Source organism: Emydura macquarii, unplaced genomic scaffold (genome assembly GCF_026122565.2).
Source record: "Emydura macquarii macquarii isolate MOO-44397 ecotype Brisbane River unplaced genomic scaffold, CSIRO-AGI_Emac_v2 contig_1790, whole genome shotgun sequence".
In the NCBI taxonomy this organism is placed as follows: domain Eukaryota; kingdom Metazoa; phylum Chordata; order Testudines; family Chelidae; genus Emydura; species Emydura macquarii.
Window position 1 is genome coordinate 15,826,712 of NW_027131927.1, and position 12,000 is coordinate 15,838,711.

The window sequence follows — 12,000 nt, forward strand, 5'->3', positions numbered from 1 at the left end:
CTCCCTCAGGGAAAAAGTACCAGGGAATTTCATATTATCCCGACTGTACAGCGAGGCGAGCTGAAACACTGAGAGTTTAAGGCCAAAGTGTGGCAACTTGGATGCCTAAAAGTGGACACCTCAATTAATTTCTAGACACCAAGAGAAGAGGCTTGATTTAAAAAGGATCCAAGCATTCACAGCTCCCACGCAGTCAGCATGAGCTGCTCAGCACCTCTTTAAGTCTGGTTGTTTAGTAGCTGCTGGGAAAAAGTGGTCAGAGTTTTCCTGAAACATCCTTAGTAGAATCATAGATATGTAGGTTTTTATTAAATTTCATCTGTCTGATTTCAGACCCATAATTGAATTTGTCAAGGTCATGTTGAATTCTAATCCTGTCCTCCCAAGTGCTTTCAACCCCTCCTAGCTATGTGACATCCACACATTTTATAAGCATACTCTCTACTCCACTATCCAAATAGTTAATGAATATATTGAATAGTACCAAACCCAGGACTGACCTCTGTGGGATTCCATTAGATATATTCTACCACTTTGACACTGAATCATTAATAACTACTCTTTGAAAACAGCCTTTCATCCAGTTGTTCCTATCTAATAGGAATTTCATCTAGATCACATTTCTCTAGTTTGCTTATGAGAACAGAGAACTAGATGTTGGGACTCAGAATTCTATTAGCTACAATTATGTGTTAACCGTGACTGTGCCTAACACCATTTGATCTGTAGTGTGAACCTAGACTGAATTTTGATTCAAATTTTCCTTTCCTCTCTAGTTTATTTATGACTCACCTTATGAGTCTCTCTCTCAAAAACAAAACAAAAAAACACCACCACACTACCAAAAACAAAGCAAATCAATGCAGTTATGTTTTACTAGGATGGTGTTTGTGGAGTGAGATTCTTATGCACTTGTTGGCAGCAAGATTTGTGAGCTGAGATAAGATATTTTGTTAAAGTTCCCAGAGTAGAAGACTTTATCCAGATTAGTGTTTCCTGAGAGGTCATTTTTTCCATGTTGAGTGTTTAACATATCTCCATCATTCGCTCCTCTGTTCAGGAGCTTTTGCAGGGAAACTCTTTTAAAGAGTGTTATTTCTGTTAAAACTGGTCTTCTAAAATATACTATTCCTATGTTTTGTTGCCATATAATAATTTATATTAAATGAATTATATTACTATTACATGGGAGCAAGAATGAAATTGTGCTTAAAACCCAAAAAGGAGAGCCAGGAGATTGGGATTCTATTTTTAGTTTCTGACACTTGATTACCTAAAAATAGGCATCTAAATCACACTTTTCGCACTGAAAACAGGTTCCTTTTACAACATGTTTAAAACAAAATTCACACACTATGCAGTCAAAACCCCCCATCCTCAAGTTTGACTTTATTAACAAAACAAATTAACAATTAGATAAGAAGTTCAGCTCAAGCCTTCTCTTAAAACTTGGCCGTACCTAGGGCTCCAACCTTATGACTTCTCAGTCCACACCCTAGATACTCTGGTGAGCTACTGTATTCCACCGGGATATAAGGGAGAAGGATGTGATGTAACAGGATAAACACCTACTACTATCCTGGTTGAAGGTAAGGGCCCATGCAGGACGTGCACATCCTGGAGATGAATGCATGGTTGGACAGATGCTGGCAATGGGAGGGCTTTGACCATGAGACGGTGTTCTAGGAAGAAGATCTGCTGGAGTCCACCTGACCAAGAAGGAAAAGAGCACCAACTTGCCAACCGAATAAGGAGGGCTTTAAACTAGGTTCAAAGGGGGCAGGTGACAAAAGCCATGGGTAAACATAAAAAAGACAACCTTAATAGAGGTCTAGATGTTGAGGGGACATGGAAAGTTACAATAAGGTTATAGGAGTAACAAGAGGGAAATCAGTGGGGGAATCAGTTCAACATCTTAGATGTCTATATACAAACAGAATGAGTATAGGGAATAAACAGGAAGAACTAGAAGCATTAGCATATAACAGCTAAATCAGCAGTTCTCAACCTTAAAAGGAGGGGGGGGACTTTTGGCGGCAGCGGGGTTACATGGAGGGAACAATGCCCTCCGCTGAAACCCTGCCGCCATTTGCCCCTTTTCAGCGGCAGGGTGGGTGGGGGGGACTTTCGGCGGTGGCAGGGTTTTGCAGCAGCGGGGGGGGGACGACTTTCGGTGGCGGATTCGGCGGCACGGTACGGCTTGCGTACCACCCAGCCTTCTTCAAAGTACCACCGGTGGTACGCGTACCACCGGTTGAGAACCGTTGAGCTAAATTATGACTTAACTAGCATCACAGAGACATAGTGGGATAAATCTCATGACTGGAATAATGATATAGAGAAGTATAGCTTATTCAGAAAGGACAAGCTGGATAAAAATAGAGGAGGAGTTGCATTATACATCAAGAATAGGCACACTTGTTCTGAGCTCCAGAAGGAGATGAGAGGCAGACCAGTTGAAAGTCTCTGGGTAAAGATAGAAGGGAGAAAAATAGGGGTGACATCATGGTAGGAATGAGGCATTTCTAGAATAAATAACAGAAATATCCAAAACATGGTAGGATTGAGGCATGTGCAGAAAGAATAGCAAATATGGTAGGCGTCCAGGTTGGCTTAACAAAGATGTCCTTGGCGAACTTAAACGCAAAGAAGTTTACAAGAAGTGGAAGCTTGGTCAGATGACTAGGGAGGATTATAAAAACACTGCTCGAACATGCAGGAATGAAATCAGGAAGGCCAAAGCACAACTGGAGTTGCAGCTAGCGAGGGACATGAAGGGGAACAAGAAGGGTTTCTACAGGCATGTTGCCAACAAGAAGAAGATTAGGGAAAGTGTGGGCCCCTTAGAGAATGAGGGAGGCGACCTAGTGACAGAGGATGTGGAGAAAGCTGAGGTACTCAATGCCTTTTTTGCCTCTGTCTTCACAGACAAGATCAGCTCCCAGACTGCTGTACTGGGTGGCACAGAATGGGAAGGAGGCAAACATCCCGCAGTGCTGAAGGAACGGGTCCAAGACTATTTAGAAGGATTAGACATACACAAGTCCATGGGGCCGGATGCAATGCACCTGAGGGTGCTGAGGGAGTTGGCTGGGGTGATTTCAGAGCCATTGGCTATTATCTTTGAAAGCTTGTGGCAACAGGGGGAGGTTCCTGAGGACTGGAAAAAAGCAAATATAGTGTCCATCTTTAAGAATGGGAGGAAAGAGGATCCGGGGAACTATAGACCGGTCAGCCTCACTTCAATCCCTGGAAAAATCATGGAGCAGGTCCTTAAGGAATCCATTTTAAGGCACTTGGAAGAGAGGAAGGTGATCAGGAACAGTCAACACGGATTCACCAAGGGAAAGTCATGCCTGACCAACCTGATTGCTTTCTATGATGAGGTGACTGGCTCTGTGGATGTAGGGAAGGCGGTGGATGTGATATACCTTGACTTTAGCAAAGCTTTTGATACGATCTCTCTCAGTATTCTTATCAGCAAGTTAAAGAAGTATGGGTTGGATGAATGGACTATAAAATGGATAGAGAACTGGCTAGAGCATAGGGCTCAACGAGTAGTGATCAATGGCTCCATGTCTAGCTGGCAACCGGTCACAAGCGGAGTACCCCAGGGGTCGGTCCTGGGGCCGGTTTTGTTCAACATCTTCATTAATGATCTGGAGGATGGGGTAGATTGTACCCTCAGCAAGTTTGCGGATGACACTAAGCTGTGGGGAGTGGTAGATACCCTGGAAGGTAGGGATAGGATACAGAGTGACCTAAACAAACTGGAGGATTGGGCCAAAATAAATCTAATGAGGTTCAACAAAGAAAAGTGCAGAGTCCTCCACTTAGGAAGGAAGAATCCCATGCACAGCTATAGACTGGGGACCGATGAGCTAGGCAGCAGCTCTGCAGAAAAGGACCTGGGGGTAACAGTGGATAAAAAGTTGGATAGGAGTCAGCAATGTGCCCTGGTTGTCAAGAAGGCTAATAGCATATTGGGCTGCATTAGGAGGGGCATTGCCAGTAGGTCGCGGGAAGTGATTATTCCCCTGTATTCGGCATTGGTGAGGCCGCATTTAGAATATTGTGTCCAGTTTTGGGCCCCCCACTACAAAAAGAATGTGGACAAGTTGGAGAGAGTGCAGCGGAGGGCAACCAAAATGATTAGGGGGCTGGAGCACAGGACTTATGAGGAGAGGCTGAGGGAACTGGGCTTGTTTAGTCTGCAAAAGAGAAGAATGAGGGGGGAGGTGATAGCGGCCTTTAACTATCTGAAAGGCAGTTCCAGGGAGGATGGGGCTAGGCTGTTCTCGGTGGTGGCAGATGACAGAACAAGGAGCAATGATCTCAAGTTGCAGTGGGGGGGGTCTAGGTTGGACATTAGGAAAAAGTTTTTCACTAGGAGAGTGGTGAAGCACTGGAATGGGTTACCTAGAGAGGTGGTGAAATCTCCATCTTTAGAGGTTTTTAAGCTGAGTCTTGACAAAGCCTTGGCTGGGATGATATAGCTGAGGTTAGTCCTGCTTTGAGCAGGGGGTTGGACTAGATGACCTCCTGAGGTCCCTTCCAACTCTAATATTCCATTATTCTGTGATTCTATGATTAGGTCACAATCTATTTTTAGAATGTCAGATATAACAAAGATGAAAAGTTTATGAGCCAGTTCCCAGATGGCTAAGTTGGTGAAGCAGAACTCAGAGAAGATCAATTTCCAGGACGTTTGTTATAAGGTATTCTAACTTTTTACCCCTCAGAAGTATAAATCTATTACTAGTTAAACCATACTTGAAAGTATTCTGAACACAGATATGACAGCTATGGCAGATTATTGTCCTCGGTGGCGCCTGATACCAAGTGAAAGTAAGACTGTGTTGAGTATCTTCCATTTACATCATGCACAAAAGGGCAGAGAGCTGAACACTATTCTCAGTGATCAGCGAATAAAGCATGGTTCACACCCTGTCTATCAAGGCGTCACATTGGATAGAACTCTCACATATCGTTACCATCTTACAACAACTTGCTTGGAAAACTGGCTGGAACAACATGGGGCATTAATGCCCAAACATTATGCACTTCAGCCTTGGCCCTCTGTTATTCAGTAGTTGAGTATTATGCTCCAGTATGGACTCACTCATCTCACACAAAGATGATCGATATACAACTTAATTCCAACATGCGTATTATTTCAGGCAAACTTAAATCGACCATGGTTACCAGTTCTCTGCAATATTGCTCCGCCCAAGTTCGCAGAGAGGAAAGCATAGGAAAGCTCATGACGAAATTCCACGATATGCCACATCTACCATTAATTGAAGACTTGTTTAATCCACCACATGGTCATCTGTCCTCACCTCACCCATTGTGGATGAGTTTACCAGGCGCGTGATTTACAGTATAGGATACGTGGCGAGCTTCATGACCAACAGAGAAAGTGACAAATAATTATTTTGTCTCAGACCCCACTCAACGTCATCCCAAGTTTGATTCACTGCAAAGGCAATGGAGCCTTCTGAACCAGTTTTGTACAGGACATGGAATTTGTGCTGCAGCGGAATTTCGGTAGTATTTTAGAGACAGTCCACTATGTCAATGTGGGCAGCCACAAACCATGACACACATTGTTGAGAACTGTAAAATAACTCAACTTCCTGCAGGTCTTCGTGCCTTGAACATCATTGATAAGAACGTTGTGGGTTGGCTTGACTGCATTGCATACACCAAATAAATAAATAATGATATCGCCGCCATCAGATCAATTTTTCTGGATCGATTGAGCAGTCAGTGAAGACCCACTCAATCAATCCAGAAGTTGATGCTGTTAATCCACTGCCTCAAGTGGCGTAGTGCTGCATGGATGGAAATGTGGTTCCTGTTGACGCAGTGCAGTGAAGACAGCGTGCAGAAGGGAAGCACAGCAGTCAACGGGAGTTACGCAAGCTACACAGAGTAGCTTGCGTAACTCCCGTTGACTGCCGCCAAATTTCCAGGTCAGTGTAGATCAGGGCTAAGTTAAACCAACTGTCCCATTAACCCCCAGATGTTCAGCTTGGAACTCCCTGATTTCCAGTGCTTTCAAATGGTGAAGCTGACTTTTATAGTCCATTCTCTGCATTACAAAACTGGACATCTGATAGAAAGTAGCATTAAAATGGCTGTCTCTATCCCACAGTGGAGCCTAAGCATCCCAGTCACTGAATAGAGATATAGAGAGAGTGACAGATATTAAAAGTCTCTGAAAATTCCTTTTTAAATGCACTGTATGCATTCTTATTTAGCAAATCCAGAATTTATTTACCTGTCAACGGTCTGACATTGCAAGATGCCAAACTCCCTCAGCTTCATTGACTTCAGTGAGAGAAGAGGGTGCTGAACACCTTATAGTCGTAGGCCTTAACATAGTACAGCTCGTCATGGGAGAAAAGCTCTGACTGGCCCTAGGCAGGGGCACTGGTTCGGGCACCTGTGCTGTGCCTTCCGATGTCAGCTGAGAACTCTGGGGTGAAAGCTTACTGCTGGGGCCACATCCCAGTAATACAAATGTCATTGTGATTAAGTTACAGGTAACAAAGTAGTGACAGAACCTTCACCCACCTCCCTTATATAATAAAAGAGTAAATAACTAGCAGAATAATTAAGAATCTAAAAACATTTCAGACAATTTATCATATGGGACTATTTCCATTGACATCAATGGGCTTTGGATCAGGTCCCTGGAGTGCTGTACACTGAGTGACAATTAAGGCCCTTTTTCATGTAAGATCATCATGTGGGCAATCACCCCAGTTCTCATTTAATTCCCATTAAATGGAAGAGGATCCTAACCATAGCTACAGAGGTCTCACCCTATCTCTTTCCCCACCCCTACAGGCTGGCTGCAGAAGCTGCACCCCTTCATGGCCAAGAACTGATAAGCAGCCCTCATGGTTTCTCTCCATAGAGAGAAATCTCACAAATCTCACACATTTCCCCTCTTCCTGATTCCCAAGGGATTAGAATCTTGCTACCATATTCTATAATGTAGAAATACTGTATTTACCACATTTCTGATCTGAGATTACTAAAATAAGACATAAAAAGGGATATCTTCAATTGGACTCTGAATCATTCCCCAATAAAGTTAACTCCCCATTAACAGCTGCCTGCTCAAAGCATCATCACTGTCATTATCAATGCTTTGTCATCAGGAGAGTTGGGATTAGAAACCAAAACTCCTGACTGCCAGGCCTACATCCAGGCCATCAGACCATGCTTCTTCTCAAAAAATGTTAAATTTGTCCCTGAAAATCTCTGGCATTGTTTTAGTTTACTTCATGCACAGCTGCAACCTGCCCTTTGCAGGAGCTGGGTAGCTTTACTGAAATGATACCCAACTTTTGCCTTCACCTAGAGTGCAATCATTTAATGATTTGTGAGGCTTTGATTAAAATTTGGAACTGGCTTGATAGAGCAATACTAGGAACCCTGTTAGTTTAAATGAAGAGAAGAGGTAACAGCAGTGTTGGCATAGTGGGTTATCTTACCAGTAGCAAAGCCACGGCTTAATCCTTTGTCTGGATGACAATTCTATGAATTCCCATCTCTGCACAGAGTGTTGAGAATCAAGAAGTAAATCGGGGACCAATGCAGCAATTTCTTGGCTCAGGAGACAGTATCCAAGCTCCGCTCTGCTTGCTGAAGAACAACAGTAGTCTGTAAGGAATTCTAGGATAATAGCTCTTTTGACAGAGTGTCCAGTTTTTGCTTGAGGTGGTGGCTGCGGGGGAGGGCACTAAACGACACATGACAGAGCTGATTAACAAGTGGTCTTTGTAAGCAGTGGCTGTGGGGACACCTGCAGCTGTTTCAGCATGCCTCTCCCAGTAGGGGTGGTTTTGTTGGAGAACAGTCCAAAAAAGATGGAGCAAATTGAACATAAAAGAAAAGCTTTTACTGATTAAGTCACTGAATCTCCTTAAAATAAAGCTGTGTCATCTAATATGCTCCTTAGGGTCATGTGGTAAGTCCTAAGACGCCTGAGAGGCCAGCCAGGTTACCCTAGATGAGCTGTCATTGGTAGCTATCTTGGAAAGGAATTTGCTGTTTTTAAACGCTGATGATTTTTGTTTATTTTTAACCAGCATTCTCTTCCTGCATATAACTGGCAAATAGTTTAGTTACTCACCATGACAGCCACCCTGGACTGAACGCTACCATGGAACAGGTGCCCAAAATGGCTTTTTAAATCACTGTACAATGCTGCTTTTGTCTACTGGCCAATGAAAAAAGTGACAATACTATTGTAATAGCTAAACAGTCAGCCACTGTCCTCAGAAGCAGCAGATCAGCATTTATTGTTCTCTTCTTGTCATTTTGATTTAAAGTGATTATAATGCCCTTGAAAATGGCCCGAATGACAGCACTGGAGACTGAGTCACGCAGCAGTGTACTGAGTGACAATGCACTCAGCTAAGTAACACACCAGGCTTTACAGACACTTTAGTCAGAATGTCATCACTTGCGTGGCTTGATGTTAAGAGGTATGGGGCACCCACGGCTTCTGCTGAAAATCAGGATGAACTGCTGTGTGCTCAGCACTTCTGATCAGTCATCTACTGATAAATCTAAATATGTATTTATGTGCTAGTTCTAGGCACCTGCTTTGGAAAACATTGGCCTGTTTCTGTAGACATATTGTTACAGTTATCGGCATCTAGACATACTGTACTCTGGTGATCAGCACACTGGAGACAGACAGATTAGATGCAGCTAGGCAAACTACCAACTCACTTTCATCAGCCTGCCCCAGGGTATGGTCAGCCCCAGTTATCTAGCATATTCTGAGAGCTGATCAGCCCCTTGTTGTGTTTTTTGCTCTGTACACAACCAACATAACATGAAAGAACCACATGGGCACAATGTGGGGAGGAAGGGGGAATAACCATGTTTATTAAATATACACAATGTGCAAGGCCGAGTTCCATATACCCACTGTTGCTCTGTCTGGCTTCTAAAATAGAGGGTGTGTCCACAATGCAATTAGGGGGTGTGACATTATCCAGGGCACAATGTGGACTGATGGACAGCTGTGTGCTCCCAATTCGCCAACCTGGGGTGCCTTTTATACTGCTTTGCTGTGAGAGCAGCCACTCCTGATCAGCTCACACACAATCTCCAGCATTTAAATCACTCCCAGCTATACTCTAGGAGTGGTACAGCCAGCCACCTAGAAATTACACTGCAGGGCAAAACCAACAAGCTCCCTGTCCCAGACTTTCCCCCAAAAATGTGCATTTTGTTCTGCCCACCACCCTACTGGACAATATAAGCTCATAGAAAGTCTGTCATTTTATTAATAGAAAATGATATACACAAATCCTGTTATCTCAAATGGAGTTCTCCAAACACTTCAATCCAAACTCACTGGTTTGGAAAAACAATAGAACAAGTTCATTAACTACAGAAAGATAGATTTTAAGTGATTACTAGTAATGAGGCATAAAAATCAGAATTGGTTACAGAGGAAAAAAAGGTAAAATGCAACTAACACCTAACTTAACAAGTGAAGTGAATTTGAAGCAAAAGTCTCTCTGGTCACATTTTCTAGTAGTCTTACTGGCTGAATTCCTTTTTGCCAGGATCTCTCCCAAGTCCAACGATGCTTCCTTTGTCTTTCAAGTGTTGTCAATGCTGTGAGTACAGAGGAAGGGAGAGATCTTTTGGGGCATCTGTTCCCCTTTCTTATAGTTCTCTTTTTCTTTAAAAATCATCTCCAGCTGAGGTTCAGAAGACAGTAAGTCTGTGGGGATGGGAACACCCAGCTGTTTGTCTGGCAAAATGTAGTTTTCTTGTTCACACCCTTTTTCCTGCCAAAGCAGGCCACTTACCCATTGATTTTGTTGACGCCTGGCTGAAGCATCTTTTTGCCTTTTGTCTCTGAGGAACAGGTTTGTGGTTGTTTTTCTAAATGTGGAACATTTCTCAGTAATGTTATACAATAGAATCTTATAACTTTACAGACAGTGCTGACACCCATGTTTTATTAGGACAATAATGGTCAGCAAATTATGGATTTTCAAATGATACTTCACAAGGCAGACTCTGCACAAAATTTATCATAGTTTTGGGAAAAGGGATGAACATAGATGTACAGACTGTCACACGGTGTGATTGCAGCAGTAGTTTTAATCTAACCAGCACCAAAAACAGTGAAACCACACCAGCAGAGACTTCAACACAGGCTTTACAAGCCTTCCCTGGGATCCTAGTACACACTTTAGCAGCTAGCCCATGCTGAAGTCCATGCTGCTGTGGCCTCACTGCTACTGATACCTGATCTAACAAGATTAAAACTACCTTGGATATGTCTACACAGGCTGCAATCACACTTCCAGGAGCAGGAACGCATACCAATGGGACACAAGAAGCACCCCCTGAGGGCTCACAAACTATTTAAAGCAGTGGTTTTCAACCTTTTTTCATTTGCAGACCCCTAAAAAATTTCAAATGGAGATTCAGACTCCTTTGGAAATCTTAGACATAATCTGCAGACTCCCCTGGGTCCGTGGACCATAGGTTGAAAACCACTAATTTAAAGGGCTACTGCCCTATTGCTATACATTACATCCATTCATGAAATGGTGTCACAGTCTCCAGCAGGAACTGGATGGAGACCACCCATCCAATGCCCATGAAAAGCCTTCATATGACAATCTCTCGCTGGTCACCACTGACCGAGGACAACTTCATCATACTGGTGATCCAGAAGTGTATTGAACCAATGCCCTACCTTGGCATTAGGGTACACCATATTGCTGGGGTAATTGTCTTTCCAATGTGATCCTGACCATCTGTGGTTATCCAGAATCCCATGGTTCTTTCTGCAAGAGATGGCTCTTAACCCTGCCATCCTGACTGGTTTCCGATTCAGGCATTTCTGTTTGTTTTGCCTAAATCCTCATTGGCAAAGGTACTCCTTTACATCCTACTCAAAGCCATCGTGCGGTGTTGCAGAGTATTGCTGCTCTCCACTCCAAAGGTGGCTGCGTTTCAGCGATGGAGGAAGTGAAGTCACAGGCCCTGACTGTGGTCTCAAAATGTAGCTCCATTTACTTCCATGGAGTTACTGCAAATTTACTCCATGAGGTGAGGACAGAACAGCCCCACAGTTGTGTAGGAGTTATCATTTGGAATGGGCTTTGCACTCCTCTAGTGAAGGTATTGTATGAACGTTAAAAACAATAACATTGTTTGTTATTAACAAAGAATAAATGCGGAGCCATGCTGAAGAAACCTTGCAAAAGAAAATCGTCTTGTTGAAGGATTTTTCGCACACCTTGTAACAGTATGTCTGATTATCTGGGTGGTGCTGACTGCATGCAACAGTGATCCCTTTATCTGAACCAGATCAGAACCAGTCCGTCAGCAGCCCTTCTCCATTTAAGAAAAAAAGAAAAAAAGAAAAACCTCTCTGTGGTTCTGTGCTAAGCCAGTGCTACATTCTGGCTCCTAATCATCACCACATTTTAGGAAGTTTCCATATCATCTACCTATCTTTCCACATTATTAGACAATGTGGTTGTGTTTCTGCATAGTAAAGGCACAATTAATTGAACTGATGCACTTTTAAAGTTCTCTTTAATGTGAAAGAGGTTCATTGACCTGAAATACTTATCAGTCAATGAATAATAGGGACGTTGTGGATCCTAACAACGCCCCCTCCCCGGTATAACTGCTGATTTACAGGAATTAGAAAATAGTCATCAACACACAGAACAGCAGCAACTCTATTTCCCAGAGTTCAAAAATAATCATAAAAAAGGCCTTTCAATCCTTTGACTTATAGTGACCATGTGTCAGCATGGATATTTGATGGTGCCCTTTCCCCTCTTTCCATAATGCCCTCTTGTGTACAGACTTACAAACTGTATTAGTATTAAGTGGGATAAAACAGTAATGTTCAGGAGAATTGTTTGAGTAATAAATAGGGTGACCAAGATATTTGTGACAAGCTCTGGCACTTCCTCACATCAG